Source organism: Lepidochelys kempii, chromosome 3, assembly GCF_965140265.1.
Source record: "Lepidochelys kempii isolate rLepKem1 chromosome 3, rLepKem1.hap2, whole genome shotgun sequence".
Lineage (NCBI taxonomy): Eukaryota > Metazoa > Chordata > Testudines > Cheloniidae > Lepidochelys > Lepidochelys kempii.
In genome coordinates this window covers 11,136,603-11,154,294 of record NC_133258.1, presented here as the reverse complement: position 1 = coordinate 11,154,294, position 17,692 = coordinate 11,136,603, and the positions used below count along the sequence as shown (strand labels likewise).

The 17,692-nt window shown below is 43.3% G+C and overlaps 1 long non-coding RNA gene across 2 annotated transcripts; it reads left to right on the top strand.

The window, feature by feature from the left end:
- Nucleotides 1–508: 508 nt before the first annotated feature.
- Nucleotides 509–10,703, top strand: LOC140908491 (uncharacterized). 2 transcript variants are annotated; one of them, XR_012157888.1, is made up of 3 exons: nucleotides 509–595; nucleotides 7,764–7,817; nucleotides 10,670–10,703. It is a non-coding gene; the product is annotated as an uncharacterized lncRNA (long non-coding RNA). The 2 variants fall into 2 exon arrangements; XR_012157887.1 differs by lacking the exon at nucleotides 10,670–10,703 and having other exon boundaries at nucleotides 7,764–8,179.
- The last annotated feature ends 6,989 nt before the right edge of the window (nucleotides 10,704–17,692 follow it).

Sequence of the window (17,692 nt, the reverse complement as noted above, 5' to 3'; positions counted from 1 at the left end):
GCATGATAAAATATATTTAAAAAAATACAGAATCATCAAGGAATGTGAAAGGACTTTACACAAAGAATCTGCCCTGTATTCAAAATGGACATTTCTGCTGGCAGCTCAAAGAAAGACCTGACAGAGAAACTGCCACTTGGGGAAGGACACAGAGTTGTGTCAAGCTGGCCAAGGACCATACTGCAGAGAGGCCTATGGGAAGTGGCCTCCAGAAGTAAGTTGCTGAGTAAAGCTAAACCAGCAGGTGTTCATTATATGACCCAAGATATTTTGAAGAAACCTCTGTGGCCTCACAAATCTTACACAATCTGGGATGGTACAAGACATTTTGCACCATGGATTTTCCAGAGACAGAGTTGCAAGAATTTCAATGTCCAAATTGTGGTTGGACATTTCATATCTTTCCAAGGTGTGTGCGGAGGATCACGTTCTGATTGGCCCACGACAGTGTTGCCAAGAAGAAACCAAGAATTCAGAAACTGTATAAAACAGGCAGTATGAGTCAAAGCATGACTACCTGAAGCTCATATATCTGGATGAGAGAGACAGCGAGTGGGGCTGTCATCACCAGGCTACTGAGAGCGTCTCCTGTTTGGTAATTACTAAAGTTGCTTCCCTTTTATTCAAACTATTAACACTTTCCTTAAAGTCCTAATTAGAGAGATGATTGTGAGATCCAGAAAGAAACAAGAACACAGCTGCTATAACCCTTTGAGTGACTGAACTACCTGAAAGAACTTTCTAGGTATCTTGAAAGACCACTCAGGGCCATACAGATCCCTGGAGAACATGCCTTCATGCCAGTTTTAATGGATGAGTGACACAATTACATGCATTTTGTTTATCCCAATGAAAACTTGATTATTTCAAAGCTACTTGAGTTAAAACAAGATAATTCCAGTTATTCAAATTCACTTCATTCAGAAATTCTAGTTATCTGAATGCACAATATGCCTTGTTCTACCTTTGTTAATGATTAGTTACAGATATATATATGTCTGTAGCTAATCATTAATTCACAACATTGTCTAAAATGCATTACAGTACTCCTTTTAATGAGATCACCTTGGCAATGAAACGTCCTCAGACTGCAGGGCTCTGTTGCCAAATCCTTAAGATAGATTTTAATACTTTATACAGTTTATAAAATAATAGGTTATACTGCCATATCACGTAAGAGTTGATCTACTGTATCTCTATTATGAACACTAAGGCATAAAGAAAATAATATAGAAGAAACTGTTAAAAGCTGAAGTTGCTTCAGAACTTACTGATAGTTTGTGGCTATCTTCACTAGCTGCATGTGATGTTTGAGATGTTTTAAGAATTTAGGCTGAAATGATGCCAAGGATTATTGGCTATGCCTGGATTTATGTGACGTTATTATTAGTAATAAATTCCATGTTTTCAGAAAGAAAAGGAGTACTTGTGGCACCTTAGAGACTAAGGTGCCACAAGTACTCCTTTTCTTTTTGCGAATACAGACGAACATGGCTGCTACTCTGAAACATGTTTTCAGAGTCATCATTACAGTTGACAAATCCTTATCTGGAGGAAATTACAGTCTAGAGTGAAATACTGGCCCCAGGAAAGTCAATGGGAGTTTTCTCATTGACTTCCTTGGGGCCAGGATCACATCCTGAACATCTACACCAATTAAACATCATCACCCTGATAGACAATGGATCGACGTGAATGGAAAGGATCTCATTGACTGCAGTGGGCATTACACAAGGCTCCATGGTGCAGAGAAGAATTCAGGGAACAGCTCCCCCTGAGAAGTGCCTTGGGACCAGACTATGTGTATGTGGGTTGTGTATCTCTTTTATGTACTTTTGATCAATATTCTATATATATTTGAGTTCATTTTCCTATTTTTATGCATCCACTCCCTTAGAGAGAGGATTCAAATCTTTGTAAAAATTGCAAAATACTGCTAAGAACATTGCATTCGCTAGAGAAGCGCATCAGTGTTCTTCGTGGAAGCTCACAGGGCAGGATGCAAGGAGGGGTTTGAGAACCTCAGACAATTTGCAATGCACGTTAATTTCAGATGTGCTATTTGTCTGCTTTGTGTAAAATTTTAATTTGATAATTAAAGGGTTAAGGTTAATTCTGTGATACAGCCTTTGGCTTAATTAGAACAGCAGGTAACTACTTGTCTGCCTTCCAGGGATGGTGTGAGGCTAATTAATTATGAGCAGAACTTGAATATTCCTGGAAGGAAGGTGCTAATGCGTGCCCAATATTTTTAATTGAGTATAATTTAATTAGTCACTGTTAGTGATTAGTTTTGGGTTGGTTGGCAGTCCTAATGGAAGTATGTGAAGCTGTTCTTCCACCGAGCTGCATTGTCAGACCTTTTAGCTTGATATCATGTAATATCTGCTGGAGTTGGTCCCACTTTGTCCCTCCTCCAATTGGTGCCACACAGTTGCTCACTGACTGCTCACCCTCCACTAGTAGGTCTGCTTCCTGGCTCTCCACTCCTGTTCTGCATCGGTGGGAGGGGGATCTGGACTATAGCTGGCCAAAAGTCACAGTCTTTGGTTTCTGAGAAATTTGGGGTCTTTTGAATTAGGGTTCACTCTGCAAAACCAAATTTGCCAAACTTTCTTGATGAAATTTCATGGAGGGAGGAGCCTGGCCAGCCCTGAAAGCTTCTCCTCTAGCTGGGTCTGATAGTGCTTCTGGGGTCCTTGTTGCCCTAAGCTGCCCCAAGAATCCAAGTTCTGGCCAAGGCTCCCATCATGGAGCACGGAGCCTAACAACCAAGAGAGTCCAAGGTCCATCCAAGACTCTGGCAGCACCCCCTGCATACCACACCTCTGGACCCTGAAGCACCAGAAGGTTACCAAGCAAAGTGCCTTTGTTTTGACAAAAGTTTTGTTGAATCTTTAATAGTTAAGCCCCTTGACCCATTTATCAGGGATTTCAGCTCTGATGATCACTGAGGAGTGACAACCATTCTCAGTTGACCTATCTTTAAACATTGGAGGAAAGGGTCAAAAAGCCTCTAGACCCTTAAACAAAAGCCTGACAGACAGGTAGGAACACCTTTCTCCTACCCAACACTCCCTCCCTCTCTTTCTTTCACTTGGAGTTGACTCACTACTCCATGCTTACAGTGTGAGGTTTCAGTTCCCCAAAATAGGGCGTATATTAAATGCAGCTCTGCTGCCCTTTAGTCACACAATAAGGACAACAACATGTCACAGATTAATGAATTCATAGATCCCAAGGCCAGAAGGAACCAATGTGATTTCATTACCCCTGCATCTAATACATAAGTGAATTTTAACCCCAACCAGCCAAAACTGAGCACACTGGCAAAGTAGGTGTCTCTGTGCAACTAAGGTCTGCTCAGGAGGTCTGTTCCTCCAGTTCATCAACCAGTGACAGGTAAGAGCTCATTCAGTCCAATGGCTCACACTTCCTTCTCAATATTTAGTACTGTGATAAGGTCCTTTGGGTTTTGAGCCCTTCTGTTGTCTTCAGGTAAAAAAACAGATAGATAGACACATGCACAAAAAGAGGGAACTGTTAACATTGGGACACTGCAGGTACCAAGGAAGTATTTAAAAACCTCCCTGTTTATTATTTTTATTATTAACAACTATTTCATTCAAATGCTTTTTTGGTACTTAGGAGAAAATCTTTCTATTTTAAAGACTCCACAAACTGACTTCTGCAGTTCAGGGAGGAGGAACATCACAGACATTTCTTTGGGCCCTTCAAAGAGACCTCCAACAAAAGAAGGCAAACCAGACGTGACTTTCCTGTTATTCGTAAGGGAAACCAAAAGGAGAACCCTCCCCTGCACTTGAATAAACAAAAACCTTCAGGTTTCTTGATACCTTAGAAAAAGGCAAAAAGGAGCACAGCCCCTATGTTATTTTCTCCTTTGCAATTAACCTGCAATAACATGGGTTAAATATCTACAGCGCATTTGAGTATTAGTAAATCTTCCTCAAACTTCAGTTAAGTTTTGCTCCAACTTCCAGTTGGTTCTGAAAAGAGGGCAAGGTGGGGTTTATTGGCAGAGGAAGGGGAAGAAGGGGCATTTATTATTTGTGCAGGGACTGACTGTCATTTTATCTGGAGCAGTTCACTCATCCATGCCTGGGACACCCACAAACCCCAGCCTCTCACAAAGCCAGCTGTGGTCAACAGTGCAAAAGCTGGATGCCAATTAAGGAGAGGTGCTGAGACACCCATCAGCAGCTGGAAGGGACCCAGCTGGAGCATCAGCACCTCTGGGAAAAGAAGGGGACTGAGCTGGCCAGCCAGGCTGCTGTGGCAGTTCTTTGTGTCTCCACTGGACAGGGAAGCATTCTGTGTACCTGTCCTGTCTCTGTGGAGAAAGTGGCAGGAGAGGTGACCATCACTGCTGCCTCCCTCCAACCACAGCAGACAACTGAAATAGGGTGCAATGACTGAGGGATTAGATCGACAGGTCACCCCTGCTCCAAACCACTTCCAAAGAGACATAAGCTAAACTGGGAAACAGCACCCTTCTTAGGGACTAAGAGTCTCCACACAGGTTTGTTCTAGTATAACTATAGTGGTATAATTACACTAGTGTAGTTATACCAGTAGATTTCCCCATGTAGACAAGCCCTTTCTTCAGCTTGCTCTGCTCCTGTAACTCAGAAAGGAAGCCTGTCTAGCTTAATTTGCTGTGAAGCATAAGGTGAGATGGGTCTAAACATGTGTTGGCTGTTTATTGTTTTAAAATCATTTTCTCTAATTCCTTCTTCCATTTGCTACTTAAACCCAGTTGTTTTCAGAAGGCCCTTTGTCACTGGATAGCTCTGGTCATAGGCCCCCAAAGGGAAGAGATGCAAGTTTCCAGTCAGACAAGCATGACAATAAGCAGTTAGCATAGACGGGGTGTTATACCCAGACAGTTAAATAATTCTACCCCATGACCAGTCAGGGCCCGAGGCCTGATACGTAAGGGGGGCACTGAGATGCCAGTAATGGGACAGAGGTGCAATCGGTCCAGTAACCATGGCATCCATCATAAAACCCTTAGAATTTGTCTTGAATTTTCCTGGCAAGGGTGCAAGCCAAATGTCTTCTCGTTCTTGCCCTCTTGAATCATGTGAATGAGAGGAATCAGAGGGCATGTGTCACTTACTAGTTTGAACTGGAGTAAATGGTAGAATTTCTGTAATTTGAAGTCTATAAACCAAGATTTGAGGATTTCAGTAACTCAGCCAGAGGTGGGTGGGTGAAGTTCTCTGACTTGCAATGCACAGGACATCAGACTAGATCACATGATGGTCCCTTCTGGCCTTCAAGTCAATGAGTCTATGAGGTGCTTAGCACAAGCAGCCCCCCTGGGTTTTGCCCAGCTTGACTCATCAATAGTTTGTGTCTATACTTTTAACTGTTATTGTTAATAATGGTGGCTAGTGATGACAAAAATAATGGGAAAAAAATCACAGCTTGGTCCTGGCAAAAGCTGTTAAATGTATCATGTTAGATCTACAATAACCTCCATAAATTAATGGCTCACATGATTGTCTTGTTATAAATGTTATTTTTAGTCTTTACAAGGATGTTATACCTTCCTGTAATTGCTTGGATGCATAAGATTGCAGGGGGGAAATCCTATATTTAAAAAAGTTGATAAAATAGTTTAAAACTGATACACTCAGATGCACACAAAATCCCCTCTTGCAAGTAACATTCGGGGGGCGGGGGGAGGAGGCTATTTGCTGGAGTTTCAATCTGCACTAAGGACCTCTCCATACCGTTGTCAATGGGTGGTCTTTCCATAGACTACAAGGATTTGTACAGGCCATAGATGTTTGCCAGGTGTAAATAATGATGTTGTTACTTCCACAAGGAAGCAAGGACCTGCTAATTTCATTTCCCTAACATGCTGGTGCTGTTCATATAATATTCAGTATTATTCATTGCAGCAGATGTACTTTAAATATCACTTCCATCAAAACAAGACTTCTGCAACTCAGTATATCACAATCCCCAGCACCTTAAATATGGGGATTATCTAGCTCCTCTTTTTGTGTGTGTGCTTTTTGTCTCTAATGATGCTAAAATCTTAAATGGCACTATGATGCAAAGATGCTTTACCTTCTCCTTGCTGTTTTTGTGTACCAGATTGCTTCAGGTAAGAAGTAAATAAAATCCAGGGATAGTATAGAGGGATATTTTTGAGGCTGGGGTTAGGTTGCTTAATTCTTTTTATTATTATATTTTTCCAGCTCTTTTTTTGGAGCATTCTAAAGCTTCCATGGATTGCAGTAGAAATGCAATATTTGGTAGGCAAGCAGCCCTGAAGCCAGGGAGGTTCTTTTCTGCTTCCATGGAAAGCCATTCAGATTTGGTTAAATTATAAATGATCAAAAAGCCCATTTCACATATGTGTTTTCCTCAGTAGAGCTTGCTACGGCCTGTTGCTAAAAACAAACAAACAAAACAATCCAAACATTCTCTGTTCACTGCATGGCACAGAGAACTTAAAACACTTTAAATATGGCAAATTTCTAAGTAACTGAAACAGGGGCATATAAAAAAATGTGTCGACCAATCTCAAATTAAGGTGTCGCTACCTACGGTGACACCTATAATGTCTAACTAATTTAAACAAAGGGAAGAAAGCATGTGGTTTATATTCTACATGTGATACATTCAAAACCAATAGGAAGTGAAAATGTGTAAGGTGAACTTAATTAAAATGTAGTATGGACTAAACAACCACAATGCCTGATTAATTTTAACATTATTATTACTAATAATTATTTTATTAGAGCATAAGCTTTCGTGAGCTACAAAAAAAAACACGAAAAAAACACGAAAGCTTATGCTCTAATAAATTGGTTAGTCTCTAAGGTGCCCCAAGGCCTCCTTTTCTTTTTGCGAATACAGACTAACACGGCTGTTACTCTGAAACTAATAATTATAAGTATTAATTATTACTATATGTAAACACGAGTCAATCCTATGATTTTACAAATCAAATGTAGAGATTATCGAGCTACTGGTACAGAGTCATGCAGAGCAATTTGTCTTATATATTGATTTAATTGTGCCCAACCTTATCAGTCATTAACCAAGCCAACGAGTCAAATGACTTTATATTGCAGCATTATAAGTTATGAAAAAACATACAGAATCATCATCAGTGAAGGGGCTTTATGCAAAGTATCTCTCCTACAGATTGGGTATTTCTGCTGGCAGCTCAAAGTGCTGACAGGGAAACTGCCACTTCAGGAAGGTCTCAGAGTTGTGTCAAGTTGGCCAAGGACCACACCGCAGGGAGGCCTGTGGGAAGTGGCCTACAGAAATAAGTTGTTGATCAGAGCTAAACCAGCAGGTGTTCGTTATATGTCCCAAGATGTTTGGCACAAGACACTGTGGCCTAACATATCTTACACAATCTGGGAGGGCACAAGACGTTTTGCACAAAGACCATGGAATTTTCCAGAGACAGAGTTGCAAGAATTCCAGCATCCAGATTGTGGTAGGACAGTTCAAATTTTTCCCAGAAGCAGGGGTCACTTTCTGATTGGCCCACAGCAGCTTTGCCAAGAAGAAACCAAGCCCTGAGAATCTGTATAAAACAGGCAGTTTGGGTCAACGCATCCATGTGAAGCTCATATATCTGGATGAGAGAGACAGCGAGTGGGACTGTCATCTCCTGGCTACAGACAGCACCCTCAGTCTGGTAACTACTAAAGTGACTTCCTTCATGCTCACCCTATTAACTTTTTCTTTAATGTTCTGTCTAGGGAGACGGCCGTGAGATCCAGAAAGAGAAGAACATAGCTGTCGTAACCCATTGAGTGAGTGAACTACCTGAATGAACTTTCTAGTGAGCTCGAGAGACTACTCAGGGCCACTGTGATGCAGAGCTGGAGAACAGGCCTTCATGCCAGTTTTAATGGATAAGTGGCACATTTACATGCATTTTGTTTGCCACAATGAAAACTTGTTTATTGTAAAGCTACTTGAGTTAAAACCATCTGCAGGATAATTCCAGTTATCTAAATTCCTTGTACCCAGAAATCCTAGTTATCTGAATTCACAGTATGTCCCCCCTGTAGTGGTGTGTTAGCTAATCACCCACTGATTAACTAAGCATAGGGCTCTGGGAACTGTGATTTGGCAGGATTTCTGGAGTTAGGAATGATGGCAGTGAGAAAAATGGGAAAAAGTAGGAGAGGAGAGAAGAGGTGATGTGAGGGAGAGAGAGAGAACAGGCAAAAAGAAAACAGATGAAGAGATTAAGGCGAAGGCTGAAAGGAGAAGGGTTCAGGGAGAGAATGACAGGCTCAGACAGAAGAGAAATTAAGGGAAAGAGAACAGGGCAGGAGGGAGAGGAAAGAAGGGAGGCAGAGAGGAGGATAGAGGAGAGAAAAGTGGAAGGAAAAAAGGAGGAGAGATGCAGGAAGAGGTCAATTAGCTACCTGAGACCAGAGCCACCTTGGTGCTTCTTCAAGGCATCCTGGCACTGATGCCCTGGGCTCTACAAGCACTAGTAAAAATAGTGAAGGGTAGGGCTGGCTTACTCCCTCGGATCTGTCAGTGCTGGGAAATCCTCAAGCAGCACCAAGGAGGCTTCTGACTCCTGCAGCCCCTCTGCCCTCCTTTCCCCTCTCATCTGTCCTTCCTTCCCCCTTTCCCTCCTCCACCCTCCTCTCAGCCTCCCTTTGGGCTCAGTCCATACAGCACCTTGGGGACCACCATCACCTTAGCATGCAGGAGCGAAGCATAGCTCAGCCCCATCCCCTCGTCCTACTGTCTCTGGCTTCTAGCACTAAATTCTCTAGCACTTCTTCTGTTTGTCCAAATGCCTAGTTATCTGAAAGTTTGGATCTTGCCCAGGCTGGTCAGAGAAACAGGAGTGTGCTATAATAGAATGTGTGATGCATACGAGTATTTCACTAACAAACTGAATCTTTGTTGTCTAGAAATTAGGGTAACTCGGTATGTGATTCTGAGTGTTGAAGTTGGGAAATATGTGTAAAAGGAAGTGTTTCCTCCATATTAGATAGCTGAGAGACACCCTGAGTTTAGCCGGGAAATCCTACAGAGTTTGTCATTGAGGGAAATTCACAGCTTCTTTCCCCAAAGGGGGAAGAAGCTTTGAATTGGCTGGTAAGCTAAAGATTGTTCCCACTATCTGAATATTGAGTTAACCTTGAACATTTAGTTCAAGTGGCCTAAGAGCAAAGAATCCTGGTAAACTTCCAGAGAAATTCAAATAGTTTGAATCATTATCTACACAAAGTGTGAAAACTAATTGCAATTTAATTCTTAGTATTTAAGTAACTTGACTGATTTTCTAACTAGTAACTTTAGAACTATTTGTTAAAACTACCAGAGATGCTCCTTTAATTCCACTGGGGAACACGTTTGATTAGAAGTGGATAAGAATCTGCACTAAAGGATTCATAGTTCCCGTTTCAGAGTAACAGCCGTGTTAGTCTGTATTCGCAAAAAGAAAAGGAGTACTTGTGCACCTTAGAGACTAACCAATTTATTTGAGCATTTATTGGTTAGTCTCTAAGGTGACACAAGTACTTCTTATAGTTCCCGTTGGTACCAAAGTCAGTTTCCCAAAATAATAAAGAACTAGGGTAAACTTTAACTATGTAACACAATTGTGATAAGGCCTCAAATGAATTTATGTGATTCGTTACTTTTTAGTATTCATTATTATAAATTTCATAAACATGAATATCCAATCACCTTTTTTTTTACTTTCTGTAATTTCTGAATTGCTTTCAATTCTATCTGGGCTAATAAAATATAGAATTGTGCAATAATTCTCCTCCAGTAATTCTTATTTTGGCTAAGGAAAAAGAGATTAGCACGAGAAACCTAATTTAAGACACTCAGTTAACATTAAAATTAGTTACAGAAAATGTGTTTTTAAAATATATTTTGCATCACACAATCATATTTCTCTGAAATACTCCTAGAAGCTGTTCAGCTGTATAGATAAAATAATTATTAAGAGAATACAGAACACATATTATAAATACCATTTGGATGAAAATAATATTCCTACACAGTGGTGAATTAATGCACAGGTCCATGGGGCCCATGCCCAGGGGCCCTGCCCAATTTGGGGGCCCCCGTAGGAGCACCAGAACCTGTATAGAAGTGGGGGGTCCACTGGAACTGTGGCCCCATCCCCTGCTCCTCCTCTTCCCTAAAGATCCCACCCCCTGGCCAGGCCAGAAGATGGAGCCAGGCCACAGTAAGAGGTAACCAGGGAGCCTGGGCCACTCTGGGAAGCCCCAGACCCTCCACTTGCCCTGGGCAAGGGGCCAGAATGCCCAAGGGTAGCCCCTGGCCCATGTCCCAGCCCCACCAGAATGTGCCACCCAGGGCAGGTGGAGGGTCCGGGGCTTCCCACAGCAGCTGGGGCTCCTTGGGCAGCTCTGACCATGGCCCAGCTCTGGCTTCCAGCCTGGCCAGGGGGCAGGACCTTGGGGGGCAGTGGAGGAGCAGGAGGCAGGGCTGCGTGGTGAGGGGAGTGTCTGTGGGGGGTCCCAAAATGTTCTTTGTGCCCAGGGCCCCAATAAATTTTAATCTGCCTCTATTTCTACAACTCAGTATATCCCCAGTGTCCTATAAATATAGGGACTTTCTGCCTCCTCCCTGTCTTTCTGTGTCTTCTCTGCAGTGACGCTGAGTTCCCAGCTGACCTTCAGCCATGAAGATCCTTTATCTGCTGTTTGCTGTTTTCCTTCTAGTGCTCCAGGGTGCACCAGGTAAGAGGTAAATGAAAATGAGGGATGATACAGATGGATATATGGGCGTCTATACTAAGATTGTCTAATACTGTCTATTAGAAACGTGTTTCTGACTTTTTGCTTAGGAGCTCCAGCGGCTCTGAAGTTTGCAGACAATATGTGAAATTTGGCAGTGGAATTGTCTGGATGTCAGGGATGTGTCTTTACTGCCCCCAAGAAAATACATAAAGATTTGACTGAATTATGACCAGTGCAAAAAATATTGCCATCGTGTTTTCCTCAGATCTTTCTGAGGCTTGCTGCTTAAACCACCCCGCAGTCTCTCTGCACTGCACGTACTCTTCCTCTAACAGGCAATCACAGAACTGAGCATCAGAATGGGATATAAAGAAGTTGAGGTGTGGCCAACTCTTGTTCAATACACCCGTTGGTGTAAGACAAAGTACACAGAGTTAAAATGTAACTTCTGCAGCTGGCTGGTGTTCATAATTAGGTGCCTTTCACAACCTCTATTATAAAGTCAGGCCTCATGTCCAACTGAGAGGTTACACAGCTGGGAATGGAACACAGATCATTAAAGCAGCAGCCCTTCATCTCAGTGTCTTAGCCCCACTCTCTCTAAGAATCTGTCAATATTATGTACTTGGTTGCTTTCTAAGAAATTATATTATCTGAAGGTGGGACAGTGTTTGCAGACAGGACAATGTATCTGTTTAGATTGCACAATAACCTTCAGTTAAAAATGTTCTAACCTAAATCGTCTACAAGCTTTGGGTGTGCACATTGGGGCTGCATTTCCAAAATAACAGGCCCTTCATGTGTAACCAAAACCTGGCAACTGGTCATGAAGACATTATTTCCAAGTGAGTTTTCAAAAATAAATAAAAATAAAAATCTGCACAGAGTCTCACAGACAGGCATGCTTTGAAACGGGAAGGTTTTCTGTTTCAAAAATGTGTAGTCATCCAACCCAGTGCTGAACCAGTTCTACCCTACTTCACAAATTGCATTTGTGATACTGCCTGGCACATCACTGCCAGAGACAGAGGGAATCAAACTCACAGCAGCAGCCACTCAGGGAACTTGGAGGTCTGAGCAGCTGCTTTCCATTACTTAAAGGCAGAGGGAAGCAAAGAACACCATGCTGAGAGCTACCGTTCTCAACTCTGCAGCCCGAGAGCCAGCGCCCCTATTTAATTCACTTGCTCCATTCACTTCTTAGTGGCAGCCGCGGAATGGCCACAGAAGCACACACATTTCAATAGCACTAATGCCGTGATAAATGTTTGGATCTGAACGTTTGGGCCGACATGGTCAGGTATGAGTGAATAAGAAATGCTGGGGATCACAGCGCTTATTTACCCAGCGCTGTGGAACGACTGACTTTTTTTTCTGTGTGCAGAATTCTCGCAGGCTGAGAGTCCCTACCTGCAATGTAGACTCCATGGGGGTGACTGTTACTTGAAGAGATGTCACTTCGATTTTGAAGCCATTGGAATATGTGATAAATATCAGGTCTGCTGCAAAAGGTAAAAAGAAAAGGAGTACTTGTGGCACCTTAGAGACTAACCAATTTATTTGAGCATGAGCTTTCGTGAGCTACAGCTCATTTCATCGGATGCATACTGTGGAAACTGCAGCAGAATTTATATATACACAGAGAATATGAAACAATACCTCCTCCCACCCCACTGTCCTGCTGGTAATAGCTTATCTAAAGTGATCATCAGGTTGGGCCATTTCCAGCACAAATCCAGGTTTTCTCACCCTCCACCCCCCCACACAAATTCACTCTCCTGCTGGTGATAGCCCATCCAAAGTGACAACTCTTTACACAATGTGCATGATAATCAAGTTGGGCCATTTCCTGCACAAATCCAGGTTCTCTCACCCCCACACCCCCCTCCCAAAAACCACACACACAAACTCACTATCCTGCTGGTAATAGCTCATCCAAAGTGACCATTCTCCCTACAGTGTGCATGATAATTAAGGTGGGCCATTTCCAGCACAAATCCAGGTTTTCTCACATCCCCCCCACCCCCATACACACACAAACTCACTCTCCTGCTGGTAATAGCTCATCCAAACTGACCACTCTCCAAGTTTAAATCCAAGTTAAACCAGAACATCTGGGGGGGGCGGATAGGAAAAAACAAGAGGAAATAGGCTACCTTGCATAATGACTTAGCCACTCCCAGTCTCTATTTAAGCCTAAATTAATAGTATCCAATTTGCAAATGAATTCCAATTCAGCAGTTTCTCGCTGGAGTCTGGATTTGAAGTTTTTTTGTTTTAAGATAGCGACCTTCATGTCTGTGATTGTGTGACCAGAGAGATTGAAGTGTTCTCCGACTGGTTTATGAATGTTATAATTCTTGACATCTGATTTGTGTCCATTTATTCTTTTACGTAGAGACTGTCCAGTTTGACCAATGTACATGGCAGAGGGGCATTGCTGGCACATGATGGCATATATCACATTGGTGGATGTGCAGGTGAACGAGCCTCTGATAGTGTGGCTGATGTTATTAGGCCCTGTGATGGTGTCCCCTGAATAGATATGTGGGCACAATTGGCAACGGGCTTTGTTGCAAGGATATGTTCCTGGGTTAGTGGTTCTGTTGTGTGGTATGTGGTTGTTGGTGAGTATTTGCTTCAGGTTGCGGGGCTGTCTGTAGGCAAGGACTGGCCTGTCTCCCAAGATTTGTGAGAGTGTTGGGTCATCCTTTAGGATAGGTTGTAGATCCTTAATAATGCGTTGGAGGGGTTTTAGTTGGGGGCTGAAGGTGACGGCTAGTGGCGTTCTGTTATTTTCTTTGTTAGGCCTGTCCTGTAGTAGGTAACTTCTGGGAACTCTTCTGGCTCTATCAATCTGTTTCTTTACTTCTGCAGGTGGGTATTGTAGTTGTAAGAAAGCTTGACAGAGATCTTGTAGGTGTTTGTCTCTGTCTGAGGGGTTGGAGCAAATGCGGTTGTATCGCAGAGCTTGGCTGTAGACGATGGATCGTGTGGTGTGGTCAGGGTGAAAGCTGGAGGCATGCAGGTAGGAATAGCGGTCAGTAGGTTTCCGGTATAGGGTGGTGTTTATGTGACCATTGTTTATTAGCACTGTAGTGTCCAGGAAGTGGATCTCTTGTGTGGACTGGACCAGGCTGAGGTTGGTGGTGGGATGGAAATTGTTGAAATCCTGGTGGAATTCCTCAAGGGCTTCTTTTCCATGGATCCAGATAATGAAGATGTCATCAATATAGCGCAAGTAGAGTAGGGGCTTTAGGGGACGAGAGCTGAGGAAGCGTTGTTCTAAATCAGCCATAAAAATGTTGGCATACTGTGGGGCCATGCGGGTACCCATAGCAGTGCCACTGATCTGAAGGTATACATTGTCCCCAAATGTGAAATAGTTATGGGTAAGGACAAAGTCACAAAGTTCAGCCACCAGGTTAGCCGTGACATTATCGGGGATAGTGTTCCTGACGGCTTGTAGTCCATCTTTGTGTGGAATGTTGGTGTAGAGGGCTTCTACATCCATAGTGGCCAGGATGGTGTTATCAGGAAGATCACCGATGGATTGAAGTTTCCTCAGGAAGTCAGTGGTGTCTCGAAGGTAGCTGGGAGTGCTGGTAGCGTAGGGCTTGAGGAGGGAGTCTACATAGCCAGACAATCCTGCTGTCAGGGTGCCAATGCCTGAGATGATGGGGCGCCCAGGATTTCCAGGTTTATGGATCTTGGGTAGTAGATAGAATATCCCAGGTCGGGGTTCCAGGGGTGTGTCTGTGCGGATTTGATCTTGTGCTTTTTCAGGAAGTTTCTTGAGCAAATGCTGTAGTTGCTTTTGGTAACTCTCAGTGGGATCATAGGGTAATGGCTTGTAGAAACTCGTGTTGGAGAGCTGCCGAGCAGCCTCTTGTTCATATTCCGACCTATTCATGATGACAACAGCACCTCCTTTTGTCAGCCTTTTTGATTATGATGTCAGAGTTGTTTCTGAGGCTGTGGATGGCATTGCGTTCCGCATGGCTGAGGTTATGGGGCAAGTGATGCTGCTTTTCCACAATTTCAGCCCGTGCACGTCGGCGGAAGCACTCTATGTAGAAGTCCAGTCTGCTGTTTCGACCTTCAGGAGGAGTCCACCTAGAATCCCTCTTTCTGTAGTGTTGGTAGGGAGGTCTCTGTGGATTAGTATGTTGTTCAGAGGTATTTTGGAAATATTCCTTGAGTCGGAGACATCGAAAATAGGATTCTAGGTCACCACAGAACTGTATCATGTTCGTGGGGGTGGAGGGGCAGAAGGAGAGGCCCCGAGATAGAACAGCTGCTTCTGCTGGGCTGAGAGTATAGTTGGATAGGTTAACAATATTGCTAGGTGGGTTGAGGGAACCGTTGCTGTGGCCCCTTGTAGCATGTAGTAGTTTAGAAAGTTTAGTGTCCTTTTTCTTTTGTAGAGAAGCAAAGTGTGCGTTGTAAATGGCTTGTCTAGTTTTAGTAAAATCTAGCCACGAGGAAGTTTGTGTGGAAGGTTGTTTTTTTATGAGAGTATCCATTTTTGAGAGCTCATTCTTAATCTTTCCCTGTTTGCTGTAGAGGATGTTGATCAGGTGATTCCGCAGTTTCTTTGAGAGCGTGTGGCACAAGCTGTCAGCATGCTACAAGGGGCCACAGCAATGGTTCCCTCAACTTAAAGTAGTTGGGAGAAAATCTTTCTTTGTTAAAGATTCCACAGTCTCTTTTAGTTGAGGGCTGAAGACCCTGGCAGACATTTCTTTGGGGTCTCCAAAGAGACCTCCAGCAAAAGAGGGAAGACCAGAGTTGACTGTCCTGATATTTCTAAGGTAAATCTCAAGCAGAAAAAAACACTTTAAAAAACAAAAGAATCTGCAGGTGTCTTCATACCTTATAAAGAGGCACAAAGGAGCACAGGCCCAGTGTTTTGTTTTATTTCTCCTTTGCAATTAACCTACAATAACCTGGGTTAAATATCTTGAGGGCATTAGATCATTAGGAGGGTAGGTGAATCTTCCTCAAACGTTGATCAAGTTTCACTCCAACTTTCAGTCGGTTCTGAAAGGCGGCTGAGGTGGGGTTTGTTTGGCAGCAGAAGGGGAAGAGGAGGCATTTCTTATTGTTTGTGCAGATGGTGTTGTTGTTGTTTTTTATCTGGGGCAGTGCGCCCATCCTGAACTGTGACACCCACATTCGCCAGCTCCTCCCAAACCCAGGTGTGGTCACCATTGAGCCAGCCAGGTGCCAATTAAGGGCAGATGCTTGAGTTCCAGTTAGTAGCTGGAAGGAACACAGCTGGAGCATTCACATCTGTGGGGAAAGAAGAGGACTGAGGTGGCCAGCCAGGCTGACATGCCAGCTCCTTCTGTCCCCAGTGGACAGGGAAGCAACCAGTGCCCTCATCCTGTCTCTGCAGAAAGCAGGAGAAGAGGTCACTGTCTCAGCTGCCCCCTTCATCCACAGCAGACAATTAAAATAGGATGCAATGAGTGGGGGATGACACTTTTATTAGGGAGTTAGAGTGTCCACATGGGGGGGTGGGGGTAGCTCCAGTGTAACTACAGAAATATAAATATACTGGTATTGTTATGCAGTAGATTTCCCCACTTAGCAAGCAGTTACCTGTGCCTGTTCTGCTCCTGTAACTTGGAAGGAAGCCCAACAAATTTAACATGCAATGAAGCATAAGGTTAGATGAGTCTAAACATGTCTGTCGACTGTTGTTTTAAAATAATTTCCTCTAAAGCTTTCTTCCATTTGCTAAATAAATGGAGTAGGAAGGGACAGTACCTCAGGGAAAAGGGACCAGGCTAAGGCTGGGTGGAAGATATGTTAAAGGAGCCCCGAAGAAGGGGAAACAAGAGGTAGGGCACTGCAGAGCACCCCTGTCCACAACGGGGTGCTCAGGTGGTCACCGCCATGTAACACTGGGTAACTTCCCCCAAGGCACTCGTTTGCCATCTCAGAATGGGAGCTGGCAGCATGGTGTAGCCACAGCCTGTACACTACCCCATCTCAAGACAGATTCAAAAAATGAAAAAATGTATTTCTTAAAAATCAACAGCTCACTGAGACAGTGGTTACAGGAAAAGAAGTTTGGTTGGTATTTATTGTTTACGTGAGTTATAAATGAATAGTGTCTGCCCAGCACAGGTACAACAAGTGCTGCTCCCACTGAAGTATAAATGTCCTGTAACACACATTCTGCTGTACAATCATTGCAGGACTTTCTTGATTTTTCTCTGCACTGTCTCTATGTCTGCAGGAGAGATAAAGCAGAATTTAAGACAGAGAAATTGCTCGATTTTGGTTCTCACATTATAGGGGAAAACAACAAGGAGTCCGGTGGCACCTTAAAGACTAACAGATTTATTTAGGCATAAACTTTCATGGGTAAAAACCCCACTTCTTCAGATGCATGGAGTGAAAATTACAGATATAGGCATAAATGTACTGACACATGAAGAGAAGGGAGATACCCTACAAGGGGAGAACCACCGTTGACAGGGTCATAGAATCATAGAATATCAGGGTTGGAAGGGACCTCAGGAGGTCATCTAGTCCAACCCCCTGCTCAAAGCAGGACCAATCCCCAATTTTTGCCCCACATCCCTAAATGGCCCCCTCAAGGATTGAACTCACAACCCAGGGTTTAGCAGGCCAATGCTCAAACCACTGAGCTATCCCTCCCCCCTGTTTAATTCAGTCAGGGTGGATGTGGTCCACTCCCAATAACTGACAGGGAGATGTCAATACCAAAAGAGGGAAAATTGCTTTTGTAGTGAGCCAGCCACTTGCAGTCCCTATTCAAGCCCAAATTAATGGTGTTAAATTTGCAAATGAATTGTAGCTCTGCAGTTTCTCTTTGAAGTCTCTTTTTGAAGTTTTTTAACTGAAGGATGGCTACTTTTAAATCTGTTATAGAATGTCCAGGGAGATCGAAGTGTTCT